Source organism: Equus caballus, chromosome 25, assembly GCF_041296265.1.
Source record: "Equus caballus isolate H_3958 breed thoroughbred chromosome 25, TB-T2T, whole genome shotgun sequence".
Taxonomy (NCBI): domain Eukaryota; kingdom Metazoa; phylum Chordata; class Mammalia; order Perissodactyla; family Equidae; genus Equus; species Equus caballus.
Genome location: NC_091708.1, coordinates 26,282,372 through 26,296,497, shown reverse-complemented (window position 1 = coordinate 26,296,497; position 14,126 = coordinate 26,282,372).

Below are 14,126 nucleotides of genomic sequence, written 5' to 3'. Positions count from 1 at the left end.
TGACTCCTCGGAGAAACCTTACCAGAGGCAATGCTAGTGGAGCTTAAGCCTGGAGTGTGACCTCAGTTCAAATCCTGAGCCAGCCAGTTTTGGCTATGGGACCTCAGGCAAATGGCTTTACATTTCTGAGGCTCAGTTTCCTGGTCAGTAAAATGAAAATAACAAGAGAAGCTGTCGTAGGAGTGTTGTAAGGCTTAAATGAAGACTTGTGTGTTCAACTCTCCGCATAGAACCTGACAGTGGGGGCTTGCTCAATAAGTGGGAGCCGTCACCATCATGAGCTGCAAATATTTCCGTTCTACAAGAGGAAGCTGACTGCAAAATCCATTTGCCTAGGGTCGTGCAGCTTCTGAGAGCCTCAATCTGTAAGGCTGTCGGGAGAGGAAGGAAGTCAGGGGTCCAGGCAGTTCTGGGCCCTGTGAGGAGGTCTGGGAGGGAGGCCCACTGTTGTCAGGGATGTGCTTGGCCATGGAAGGAGCAATGGGGAGAAGGGCTGTGGGTATCCTTGAAGCTTGCGGGGGATTTGGTGATTTGAGTGTAATTTTCACCTCTCTGGGCCTCATCTGGAATAAAGAGTAAGAAGACTTGACCTTCACACAAGCAGGCTCCTGTGCACCCACTCCCTACCCCCACCGCCGGGTCGAAGGATTTGCAACACAGCTTTATTCATTTGACTGTTTTTGTTGGCTTTGTCACAATCTGATGACCTTCACACTTAGTTCTAACTTCCTTCTGGGTTATGGTTACAACACTTGGCCCCAAAGTGCCCCTTTTCTTTCTGAGCCACCAGAGACTCCCCTCCTCTTGTCCCCAGGCAGAGCACTGGATGTTGGCCACAGAGTCCCAGCTCCTAAGGCCACACTACACTGGCCAAGCCTTGGTCTATGACAAGGGATTCTTTTCAGAGTCTGTATTTTGACAGCCCGTGGACTCTCCTCCTCTTGAGGAACACAGAGAGTCTGCCCTTGTCTTTCCAGGACACCTCTAGAGCCCTGGACAGAATCTGCAGTCAGGAAAGTTGGTGCTGCCTCCGGTGTCACAGAGATTGGCAAGGGGCCCTTTAACTCGGGCGCTCAGCTCATTCCATGATCAGTTGGTGGAGGGGAAATCAACCAGTCATTTCTCCTTCTGGGGCTCAATAGAGGAACTTGAGCTCTTATGAAAAGACCACAGGCACAAAATGTTATTCCTACAGCAGGACATCTGGCCTTGATGTTCAGATAAGGCTGTGTGACCCCAAGGGCACCACTATCCCTCTCTGGGCCCCAGTGAGGAGTGGAATGGATGAGCTCTAACTGCCCCTTCACATGCAGGTGATCTGCAGTTATAAGTGAGCTTGAGGTTGGAGTTGAACGCTTTATGGCCAGGACTTCTGCATGTTTCCCTTGCAGCTCCATCCAGCTAACCTCCCATGTTCTCCCACAAACTTCTATGATTTTATATTTATGCTATGAGTAGCATTATGTATCTGCTTTGTGTGGCACAGGGAGAGTACGCACATTCGAGATTGATCAGAGTGTGGAGACAGAGTGTGTGTGTGTGTGTGTATAGTGGACTTTGTGTCGGTGAGGCTGGAGAAAGCAGGAGCCAGGTCACAAACAACCTGAAGACCATGTTTAAAGTCAGGAATTTATTCTGGGACAAAGAAGAGCCACCAAAAGGTTTTTTTTTTTTTTTTTAAAGTATGCTTTTTGGCGAGGAAGATTTGCCCTTAGCTAACATCTGTTGCCAATCTTCCTCTTCCCCCGCACAAAGCCCCAGTACCTAGTTGTATATCCTAGTTGTATGTCCTTCTAGTTCTTCTTTGTGGGACACCACCACAGCACGGCTTGATAAGCGGTGCTAGGTCCACATCCAAGATCCGAACTGGAGAACCCCGGACTACTGTAGCGGAGTGCATGAACTTAACCGCTATGCCACTGGGCCAGCCCCCAAAAGGTTTTAATTATGTTTTTCTCCCTGCATTTTCTGCTTTTCTTTCCCGAGTGTCCCTCTCTTGGTGAGGTCTACCCTGACCACCCGATTTCAAACTGGAATCGCCCTCATATCCCTTGTCCTGCTCACGCTGCTTTTTTGTTTTTCTATAGTACGTATCACCTTGTAGCATGCTATTTAACTGGGTTATTCGTTATTCCTTTCTCTCCACTCAAATGGGAGCTCAAGGAGAACAGGGATTTCTGTATTTCTGTTCAGGAAGGCACCCCTAGTCCTTAAAATAGTTCATGTCACAAAGCAGACCGCCATAGATACGTGTTAAATGAATGAGTGAATCCTAGCAGGCACACGCTCACTCCTTCATTGCTTCAGAGGAAGGAAGTGGCAAAAACAGAAGCAGCCTGTGAGATGTGATGCTTTGTGTGGCATGAGAGCTGCTGCAGGTTTGGGGCGGTTTGCTGTAGAAGTGAGAAAAATCATTTATGGAGAAGCACGAGGAGAAGCGGGGCTGCCCTCCCCCCACACCCCCGAAGACCTCAGCCTGGAACAGGGAGGGAGAACGGACTCTGGGCCAGCTTTCTGCGGAATCCTCAGGGGAGGGCCCCGGGAGGATGGCGGCAGGGTGGGGCTTGGCAGACAGGACAGAGGCGCCTTGCACCAGCGTGGAAAAGGAGCAGCTGCGACACCAGAAGCCTTGCAGCCAGGGACAAAGAGAGCAAACCCAGCATGGCCCTGCCTCCTGAACTCACTGACCAGGGGGACAGAGACGGCCAATCACACAAAAACATCCAGCCCACTTAGAGGGGATTACAAAAATGTGAGGGCTCCTTCAGGAAGCCCTGGTCTTGCGTTGTAAAGTCTTAGGAAAACTTAAATGGAAGATAGGCAGGCGAGTAATGAGATCCCCAGAGGGCACGCTACCCTTCAGCCCTCTCCCTTTTCAATTTCTAGGCTGTGAATACCTTTCGCTGATCACCTAGGGCGTTTAGATCGGCCTGATTCCTCTTGTGTAAAACACCGAGCTGGGTCCACATCCACAATTCCCCCTGTAACCACTTTCCCTGTGTCTGCTAAAGCTCTCTCTGGATGCCTACAACAATCCAGGGCCCACAAGGGCAGATGTGGCCACCTAGAGAGAGGATGGGACTTATTCAGGGTCTACCTTGAGTCCCACTTATGCAGCTGACCCAGGCCTCCCAACTTGCACCTGGCCCAGCACTGTGGCCAACTCTGGAAGGCTTTGAACGGCTGTTACAGCCTCAGATGAGCATGTGCAGGATGCAGGATGAGCCCCCCACTATGGTGGGAAAAGGGGCCCAAGGAGGTCCAGATGGTTACCGAAATGTCCCTGAGACTCTTCCTGGGATAACCCCAAACATGACCTTGAGATCTCGTGCCTCACTTGTATGGTGGTTTTTTTTTTTTTAAAAGATTGACACCTGAGCTAACATCCATTGCCAATCTTCTTTTTTTTTTCAATTGTGTTTTTCTTCTCCCCAAAGCCCCCTACCACATAGTTGCATATTCTAGTTGTGAGTACCTCTGGTTGTGCTATGTGGGACGCCACCTCAGCATGGCCTGATGAGTGGTGCTATGTCCGTGTCCAGGATCCAAACCCTGGGCCGCCGAAGCAGAGCGTGTGAACTTAACCACTCGGCCAAGGGGCCGGCCCCAGTACGGTGATTTTGAAACCACTGATTCGTTGACATTCCTCCCATTGAGAGGCAGAGTTTTTCTTCTCTCTGGGCCAACCTTAGTGATTCACTTATAATCAATAGAAGACAGAAGAAGTGATGCTACGTAGCTTCTGAGGTTGTGTCCAAAAATACAGTTTTGCAAGATGAAAAGAGTTCTGGAGACTGGTTGCAAAACAATGTGAATATACTTAACACTACTGACCGGTACACTTAAACATGGTTAAGATGGGGGCCAGCCCAGCAGTGCAGCGGTTAAGTTCACACATTCCGCTTCTTGGCGGCCCGGGGTTCGCCGGTTCGGATCCCAGGTGCGGACAGGGCACTGCTTGGCAAAAGCCATGCTGTGGTAGACGTCCCACATATAAACTAGAGGAAGATGGGCATGGATGTTAGCTCAGGGCAAGTCTTCCTCGGCAAAAAGGGAAGGATTGGCAGTAGTTAGCTCAGGGCTAATCTTCCTCAAAAAAAACCCAAAACGTTAAGATGGTCAATTTTATGTCATTTTATCACAATTTTTTTAAAAAATCAGGCACCATTTCTACAGCGGAATGTTATTTGGCAACAAAAAGGAATGATGTGTTGCTGCATGCTATGACATGTTTGAACTCGAAAACGTTATGCTAATGAAAGAAGCCAGTGACTAAAGGTCACACATTGGATGACTGCATGTATATGAAATGTCCAGAATAGGCAAAACCACAGGGACAGAAAATAGAGCATTGGTTTCCAGGAACTGGAGGGAGGAATAGGGAGTGACTGGTAATGGGTACGGCGGGTTTCTTTTTGAGTGATGAAAATGTTCTGAAATTAGATAGTGGTGATGGTTGTACAACTCTTTGGCACTACTGAAATTGTACACTTTCAAAGGGTAAATTTTATGGTATATGAATTATATCTCAATAAAGTTGCTATTTTTAAAAAAAAGGCAATGAAGCTTCCACCTTGTACACTGGGTCTCTCGCTTTCCGGCCTCTGAGCTGCCAAGTATAAAATATCTGAATTCTCTGAGGCCACCATTTTGTGAGGAAGCCCAAGTCATATGGAGAGGCTATGGGTAAATACTCCAGTTGACAACCCAATTGACCTCCCAGCCAGCAGCACCTGCCAGCCATGTGAGTGAAGCCATCTTTGAGGTCCAGGCCAGTCGAGCCTTCAATTGACCTCAATCTCAGTGGACATCTCAAGGAAGTTGCATGAGGGACACCAAGCAAGAACTGTCCAGCCAAGTCCTTCCCGAATTTCTGTCCTACAAGAACTTGAGCAAAATAAAATGGTTGTTTTAAACTGCTAAGTTTGGGAGTAATCTGTTAAGCATTAATAAACAACAGGAACACATAATGTAGCTAATTTCTTCTTTATCCCTTGGGTGCATTCAGTGGAGGTGACGTGAGGCTAGGGGTGGGAGTGTTCCTAACACTTTCTTTTTCTCATTTTTTTTAATTGATCATTTGTTTATTAATTAATGTGTCCTGCCTTCACACAAAGGCTTTGAGGTAGCTCACAGAGAGACAGTGAATAAAAGATACAAAATGAAATAAGCAAGGGAAAAATTCACAATGATCAGGGAAGAAAAGCAATGAAGTTACTCAGAAGAGTTTAGGGGGATGGTGACGTTAGCTGAGCACACAGGGGCTGCTCACTAACTGACAGCTGTATCAGGAATGTGATCTGGGGGTCTGGGGCCCATCCCTGCAAGGACTCTCAGGGTGGCATCAAAGAATGTGCTAGGAGGAGACACACATATGGGCATTCATTATCTTCAACCCTGGGGACTTTGCCCCTTTCGGAGGCTGGGAGCTTTGGTTCTGGGCCCTGTTTGTCCTAAGAATGATGATCAGAGCCATCTGCCTGAGACATCTCTCTGCACTGGCTCTGGGACCACTAGGACCTTGAGGTTTTTCTTTGCTCCTGAACATGACCATGCTCATCCTGAGTCAATGAGCACCCAGAGAGCAAGTCCTTGGGCTTCCTGTGACCTGTTTCCCAGTTCCCAGGGAGCCAGGACTATCCTGGTGCTCTTTCTCCCTGCTGGGAAACTTCCCATGCTGCATCCCCCCAGGCCTCTGCTCCCCCACATTCCGGTGGAGAGCCAAGGCATGCAGGGCGCACTTAAGTGCCTCTGGACCCCTCATCCACCCCCTCTGGTGGTTCTGAACCTTGCTGGGATGAAGGAGGGTACAGGCCAGCTAGCCTGCCTTGTGGGAGGTGTATATTAGCTTCCTATGGCTACCATAAGAAATTCCCATAAATTTGCTGGCTTGAAACAAAACATATTTATTCTCTTACAGTTCTGGAGGTCAGAAGTCTGAAACTAGTTTCACTGAGATGAAATCAAGGTGTCACTCTTTCTAGAGGCTCTAGGGGAGAGACCCTTCTTTGTCCTTTACAGCTTCTGGAGCTGCATTCCTTGCATTCCTTGGCTTGTGGTCACCTTCCTCTATCTCAGAAGCCTTCAATGCAGCATCTTCAAATCTCCTTCTGCCTCCGTCTTTTAAGGACATTCGTGATTACGTTTAGGGCCTAACGAGATAACCCATAATAATCTTCCCATCTCAAGACCCTTACTCTAATTACCTGTGTAAAAGTCTCCTTTGCCACATAAGATAACATCCAGGGATTACGACCTGGATATCTTTTAGGTCCATTATTCAGCCTATGATAGGGGGCATCAACATTTATAACTTTCTTGCCTGTTTCAAAAGGGCTTCAGCCAAAACAGAGCAAGCAACAGGACTACAGACAGACGAGGAAGAAAAGAATGGTTTGTTTGGCTTCATTGGGAAGGGGAGTTCTGCATAGACCCATTTAACTGGAAGCCAGGACATCTCTAAGAATTCTTAGGCACAGGCTCCCTGCCCGACTTCATGGGGACTCTGACTTGAGTTGTCTTGACAGACTCTTTCCCCACCTGCCGTGAGGCTGTCCACTCCAGCTGCCAGGGACTCCCAGCCTCTGCACACCTGTCCTCTGCAGGAAGACCGGGGGGCCTTGAAGAGTTCCCGTTAAAGCTGCATCGAGCTTTGGAAAGCCAGCTGTTCAGACCGTCTTACACGTGTATGGGAAAAATTTCTGAAAAAACAGTTGTCTATATGCCATCCAGCTGATGACAGCAGATTCACAAATGCTTTTTTAAAACTGTAGTAAAATACACATAAAATTTGCCATCTTAGCCATTTTGGACTGTTAGGTTCTGTCAGCTTAAAAAGCAAATTTGCCAGTCATTTTACCCTCAGAACAAGTTTATTTGGGAATAACCAAAAGAATTGCAATTCAGGTTGTATGTGGAATGGTGAACCACAAGCAAATCCAGAGAATAAAGGAGAAGAGCTTGCTTTTATGGAGAAAAAGGGGGACTAAGGAGGGGCTGTACTAAATGAAAGTCTGCTTAGGGAAAGTAGCAGTTCAGGGTGGCAACAGCTTCTCATTGGCTGAGCTGCAGCATCTCTCATTGGCTGGACTGTTGGCGGGTGGAGAGAGAAATCTTCCTTCAGTAGTAAAGTAGTTCTACTTCCTGTTGGAGGTGCAAGCTTACATCTCTTCCTATTTGGAGTAATTTGAGATGTATAATAGGGCAGGAGAGCTCCCTCTACAGGCCTTTTGGATCTAATTTAGTAGAAGTTTCTCTTATTCATTTCATACTGCATTGACACTGTTGTGCAACCAGTCTCCAGAACTTTTTCATCTTGCAAAACTGAATCTCTACCCTAAACAACTCTCCATTCCTACCTCCCCTCAGTTCCTAGTAACTACCATTCTACTTTCTGTCTCTATGAATTTGACTTCTTTAGATACGTCATACAAGTGGAATCACACAGTATTTGTCTTTCTGTGACTGGCTTATTTCACTTAGTTAACGTTCTCACAGTTCATCTATGTTGTAGCACGTGTCAGAATTCCTTTCCTTTTTAAGGCTGAATAATATTCCAGTACATGTATGTACCACATTTTGTTTATTCATTCATCTGTCGATGGATACTTGGGTTGTTTCCATCTTTAGGGTATTGTGAATAGTGCTGCTTTGAATGTGGATGTACAAACACAATGTCTTTTTTTTTAAGGTTGCACCTGAGCTAACATCTGTTGCCAATCTTCTTTTTTTTTTTTTCCCCTCCTTCTTCTTCTCCCCCAAATCCCCCAGTACATAGTTGTATATTCTAGCTGTGAGTGCCTCTGGTTGTGCTATGTGGGATCCTGCCTCAGTATGGCCTGGTGAGTGGTGCCATGTCCCACCTGGGATCCAAACCAGTGAAACCCTGGGCCGTCAAAGTGGAGCACAAGAACTTAACCACTTAGCCACTGGCCGGCCCCAACACAATGTCTTTTAAAAGTGAGTGCTGGGGCCAGCCCCGTGGCCGAGTGGTTAAGTTCATGCCCCCCACTTAGGCAGCCTAGGGTTTAGCCCATTGGGATCCTGGGTGGGGACCTAGCACCGTTTGTCCGGCTATGCTGAGGTGGGGTCCCACATAGCAGAGCCAGAAGGAACTACAACTAGAATATACAACTACCTACTGGGGGCTTCCAGAAGAAGCAAAAAAAAGAAGATTAGCAATAGATGTTAGCTCAGGTGCCAATCTTTAAAAAAAAAAAACGTTGAGTGCTTATCAAGAATCTTGAGCTTGCACTGCCAGTTCTTATAGAAAGAAGGTGTGAACTACCCACGCTGTATGCAGTGTCCTGAATGTGTCCCTGAAAATCTCAATCTGATTCTGACCCTACATTATTTCCTAATGTTAGGGGAAGATTAGGCAAAGCAGGTTTCAGCTTATATATGGAATTTTTCTTCTACAGCAGGCTTTTCTCCCCTTGGTAAAAAACAAATAAACTGATTTTCACCCCTCCTAACCTTAAAACAAGCCAAACAAGAACATCTCATTAATACCCATTTGTTTATCTACTATGTGTATTCTGGCCCGCAATGTATTATAAACCAAATGATGACTTGATACGGGAGGAAGGACCCAACTGGAAAAAACATTCCTACTTGTTTACCTTATCTCTTGAAGCGTGATGAAATATTAATTTGAACCAGACGAAATTGCTGCCTTTGATCACTTTTAACCTGCAAAATGAATTTCAGTTGAAGGTTAGTCTCTGTTTCATAGACCCACAGTGAAGCCTTTGACTGCATGGATCATGGAAGGCTCTGGGCTGCTCTGAAAGAAATGGGCGTGCCTCGGCACTTGATTGTCCTGATGTGTAACCCGTATTGTGGACAAGAAGCTACTATCAGGACGGATGTGGAGAGACAGAATGCTTTCCTATAGGTAAAGGTGTCAGATGAGGGTGCATTTTATCTCCCTATCTGTTTAATCTGTACACAGAACATATCGTACGAAAAACTGGGCTAGACTCAGATGAAGAAGGAGTGAAAACTCACGGAAGAAATATCAACAATCTAAGATATGCAGATGACACCAGCTTACTGGCAGACAGCAACAATGACTTGAAACGACTTCTGATGAAAGTGAAAGGAGAAAGTGCCAAAGCAGGCTGCCTTTGAACATCAGGAAGACAAAGTTATGACTACGGAAGAGCTACACAACTTTAACGTAGACAATGAAGATACTGAAATTGTTAAAAATTTTATCTTGGTTCAGTCATCCATTTAAATGGAGACTGCAGCAAGAAATCAAGAGAAGACAAACTGGGGGCGTCACTCATTCATAGGGTCTCCAGGAGTCGGAGCTGACCTGACTGCATGTAACATATACACAAACCTACAAAAACAGCGATGTCATTTGGGTCAACCAAGAGCTGAGCCAACTGTAGGTAAACCCCTTTTCCTCTGCTGGGTCTGAGGGGGAAGGGAGCCGATGAGAAACAAACCACCTGGCTCTGACACAATCGCCTTGGGGGAGGTGAAGCTGGTTCTGCTCCAAAAGTAAAAGTTGTTTTTCTGGTTGCAGGGGAGGGGGAGCACTGTAAAGAGCCTGAGCTCTGGTCACAGTCTGAGGCAGCAGTGGTTAGTATTACAAGCACCCATTGGGATAATACATTTGAGATGCAGCCCCATCCTTTCGATTCTCCCTGGATAGGGAAGACGAGACTCCAGTAGCCGATCAATGGTCCAGCAGGAACCCATTTATGTGATGTCCATTTTGAGCAGCCTCCATCCTAAGAGGCAGCATGCCCAGACCTCAACTCTGCAGCTATTGGTCCCGGCTTCAGGAATGGACAATGAGTGCCATTCCTTTTTTATTTTATTTTATTTTATTCTTCATGTGGTAACATTCATTTATAACATTATAGTGTCATTTCTATCTTTTTCTTTTTGGTTGATATTCCCCACATATAAGCTCTTCTCTTTTAAATGATTACTATTAAGGAATACTTAATTTAGCCAAATGGAGGATGTGTGTAAATTTGTCAGTAAGTAGTTGAAGTTAGCCCACGGATGTCACATCACAACAGTGACTCAGAGCAAATCCGAAGGATCAGACGATAAGCAGTTGATACTTTATTTTTTCACTCAACAGACACTTTGCGCTGTTTGGGTTCCAGATATTACAGGACAAAGAACCACATGGAGGTTTATAGGTCAGGGAGATTTTTTGCTATGAGTACCCAGGCATCTTTCTCAAACATGCCCGAATGTCCCTGTCTGAGCAATCACAAGTGATTGGCAGGGAGAGGTCAGCAAAGTTGTGGGTGAGGTTGCCATCTCTATGTGTATGACAATGTGGATGTGTGTATAGTGAGTGTGTGTTATATATTAGATTATGTGTGAATGAGTGTGTAACTGTGCACATGTATTTGGTGGATTTATGATTCTATACTTCTGAGATGGAGTGAGTGGTGACTCTGAGTTTGTGTGAACTAATGTGTGAGTTGAGAACGTGGATAAATGTTGGAACGGCACATGCGTGTGTGCATGTGTGTGTGTATATGAGAACATACAGGTCTACATGAGTGTGGCTCTTCAAAGGAAGAGGGAAAGGAGGAATGATGGATGCTCACCATTGGCCGATCTGGGAGGTAAATCACTGAGATAAATCTGGGACATGAACACTGCAAGATGAATGGGCAGTCCACATCCCAGGTCTGGCACTGATTCCAGCTGGAGCCAGGGTTGATTCCAATGTGCCTTTCTAGACCCAGGGCCAATCTGTCTGGGTTCCTACTCTCAGACTAGCCCTTGAAAGTCTCCTCCCAATTCTTTGGGCCCCGAGACCCCTTCTCTATAGACCGTATCCAACTGTAGGCCCCTGCCTGGTTTGCAGAGGGGAAGATGGGGTTGTTACCTTCCAGAAGGCAGCCTAGAGTTGCTTCTGTATAAATGGATTGAGTACAAGAACTAGGTAAAGAGCTCACCTGGCCTGTTTCTCTAGTCACTGAGAGATTGCTGTTTTCAGAAAACTATAATCAGAGCTCCAGGGAATTTGAAGGAGCAAGGATACATGTCTTTGTCCTTCAAAGGGATAAACAGTAGAAGATGTCCCTCCCGAACTGAGACTAAGGAGCCCTGAATCCAGACTGTGCTATTGTCCTAAAAACTCAGGAAAGTCATTTCTCTCCTCTGGGCTTCTGTAGGAGTAAAGATAATCTACAGCATGGAATCTCTAAATTTTCTACTTTGTCCAAGTCCTTAGTGCATGGTATCGTAATAATCTGTCAACTTGTCTGTCTCCTCCACTAGAATGTTGTTATGATCTGAATGTTTCTGTCCCCAGCCCCCATCCTCCATTTGTATGTTAAAGCCCTAAGCCCCAATGTGACAGTGTTTGGAGGTGGGCCTTGGGGAGATAATTAAGTGTAGATGAGGTCATGAGGGTGAAGCCCCTGTGATGGGATTAATGTCTTTATAACAAGAGGAATGGAGACTGGAGCTCTCTGTCTCTTGGCCATGTGAGGACACAGTGAGAAGGAAGCCATCTGCAAATGAGAAAGAGGGTCCTCACCAGGAACCAAACCTGCTGGCACCTTGATCTTGGACTTCCCAGCCTCCCTAACTGGGAGAAATAAATGTGGTTTAAGCCACCCGGTCTGTGGTATTCTGTTATAGCAGCCCAAGCTGATTCATACAAATGGGGAGTTTTCTTCAGAATTTCCAGGGCCTGCCCAAAGTTCTGGCATATATTAAGGATGGCATTAACAATAATGGTATCTGACAGTTATTGTACATTTACGGTGTACCTGATTCTATGCTAACCACTTCAAACGGATTATCTTTTGTAATCAGCACAATAACTGATGTGTGGATGCCATGATGATCCTCATTTTTTTTAGAGAGGCCAAGTAGCTTGCTCAGGGCACACAGGTTGTAAAGGGCAGAACCCAAGCAGTCTGGTTCCAGAGGCCCCCTTAGGGCTAAGCAAAATGGCCCTCCTTGGGTGACGTATCAAGGTGCTCAATAAGTGAGGATTAAATATTGGCTGAGCGAAAGAAGCTGTTCCTTGTGACTGAATGCCCTTTCCTTCTCAGCCTGTCAAATCCCATTTCAGGCCTCAGGTTCCCTGACCCACAGACAGGACATTGCATTGTTGTATGGATACTTTTTTTGAACAATTTTTGGTGCTTTTTCCCTTTTTCCTATTCTTAACTTAGCGATCCTTGACCTACTTCCTACATGCTATTGTGGGTTCCTCCAGGATGGGCCTGTGTCTTATTTACTTCTGTGTTGCTAATCCACTACCTCTAGATGTTTCCAGGCGTATGGTAGGTGTCCAGTCAGAGCTCGGTTGACTGAATAGCAAAAAAGCCAAGGATCATTTCTGAAAATTCCCCCCAATGTGACCACATAATTTATACATATATTTATGTATAAATATATATAAAATCACTTACCTATGGAACCATTTATGCAGAACAAAATGTGTGAGTGATTGGGGTTATGGGAAAGCACCATTCTCCGAAGTGACTCTTACCCTTTCCTCAATTTTGACTTTTAAAAATGAGGTATAATTTAATGAGGTATTGTTAATTTACTCACTTAATGAGGTATAATGCACACTTTGGTTAATTTTGGCAAATGTATACACCTGTAAAACCATTACCCCCAAACAAAATATAAACTTTTTCACTATCTGGAAAGTTAACTTGTGCCCCTTTCTAGTCAATTCTTTCCACCACCCCTCTTGCCCTCAACAACAACTGTTCTGATTTTTTACCATGATAGTTTGTCTGTTCTAAAACACTATCTACATAGAATCACACAGTTTATACTCTTTTGTGTTTGGCTCCTTTTGATAAATCTGACATCTCTGAGATTCATCCATGTCTGAAGTTCATCCTTTTTATTGCTGAGCAGTGAACATATTCATACAAAGCGTGAACATATTATTTCCTGTCAACGTATATTTGGGTTGTTTCCAGCTACAATGAATTCTCATGTACAAGTGATTTTTGTGGACACATGCTTTCATATTTCTTGGGTAAATACCTAGGAATGGAATTGCTGTGTTAGGCTATTTTCTTTGATACACAGAACTCTTTTGTAATTGTTAGAATTTTTTTTTTCAGAAATGTGACCACTTAAAATGGCACGTCATCTTCATGGGGCCTGGGGATTGTCTGGAGCACAAACGGTTTGTGTTCCTTTAATTGGATATGTTGAGGGGCCCCATCCCAGCACACTAGGCAGTATATTCAGGGCATAGAGTAGTCACAGAAAAATGGAGAACAAAGAAAAAGTATGACCCTCACATAACTATGAAGCATCTCTGAGTATGGTTTGAGCAAAGCAATGCCAAACACTAAAAATCACTTGATCAGTGTAAAATCTTGGGAGTCAAGATTTTAGTTTGGGTATTGGCTAAGCCATGTCTCAGCTGTGTGACCTTATATAAAGTTGCACAGCCATCTCAGCATCTCAGTTTCTAGCTTGCAAGATGGAGATGAAGCCTTGTGAAATGAAGACAGACATTCTCTGCTCCCTGCACAGGGATGCTGTGAGGATGAACTAAGACAAAATCCGTCTAAGTTTCACCTTGATAAACTGTAAAATGCCATTCAATGTGAGACGGCACCATGAGGAGAGAGGCAGGAACACACAAAGAGCTTGTTTTGTGCTCTGATGACTGGCACTTACTGCCATGAGGACTCAGCTGCCCTCCTTTCAGGAAACTTTGGGGAGGGTCAGACACAAGCGACAATGACTCCTTGTGATCTGCCAGCTGGGCCCAGATGTCCTGCTCCACTGCATTCATTGCACGCTGCAATGGGGAACTGTCAGGCTTTTTATTCTTTTATACCTGCAAGAGAATCATTTCCCAAATTACAGCCACCTCCACACCCTCCCCACAATGTCCTCGACTCTTCTGCTCCTCACTGATCTTTATCTCCCAGCTCATTCTCAGTTCAGCACTGCAGATTACAAAAGGGTGAATATTTTATGAAAAGTCTGTTTGGAGTAATTCTAATCAAAGACATCGTGGATAAATCTTAAATGTAGATAAAGGTGAGTCCAGGTTGCATTATTTAATAGCTGTGTTTATTGAGAGCACTTACCTCTAAGGTACTCACAACCACCTTATGAGCTGGACACTATTATTATCC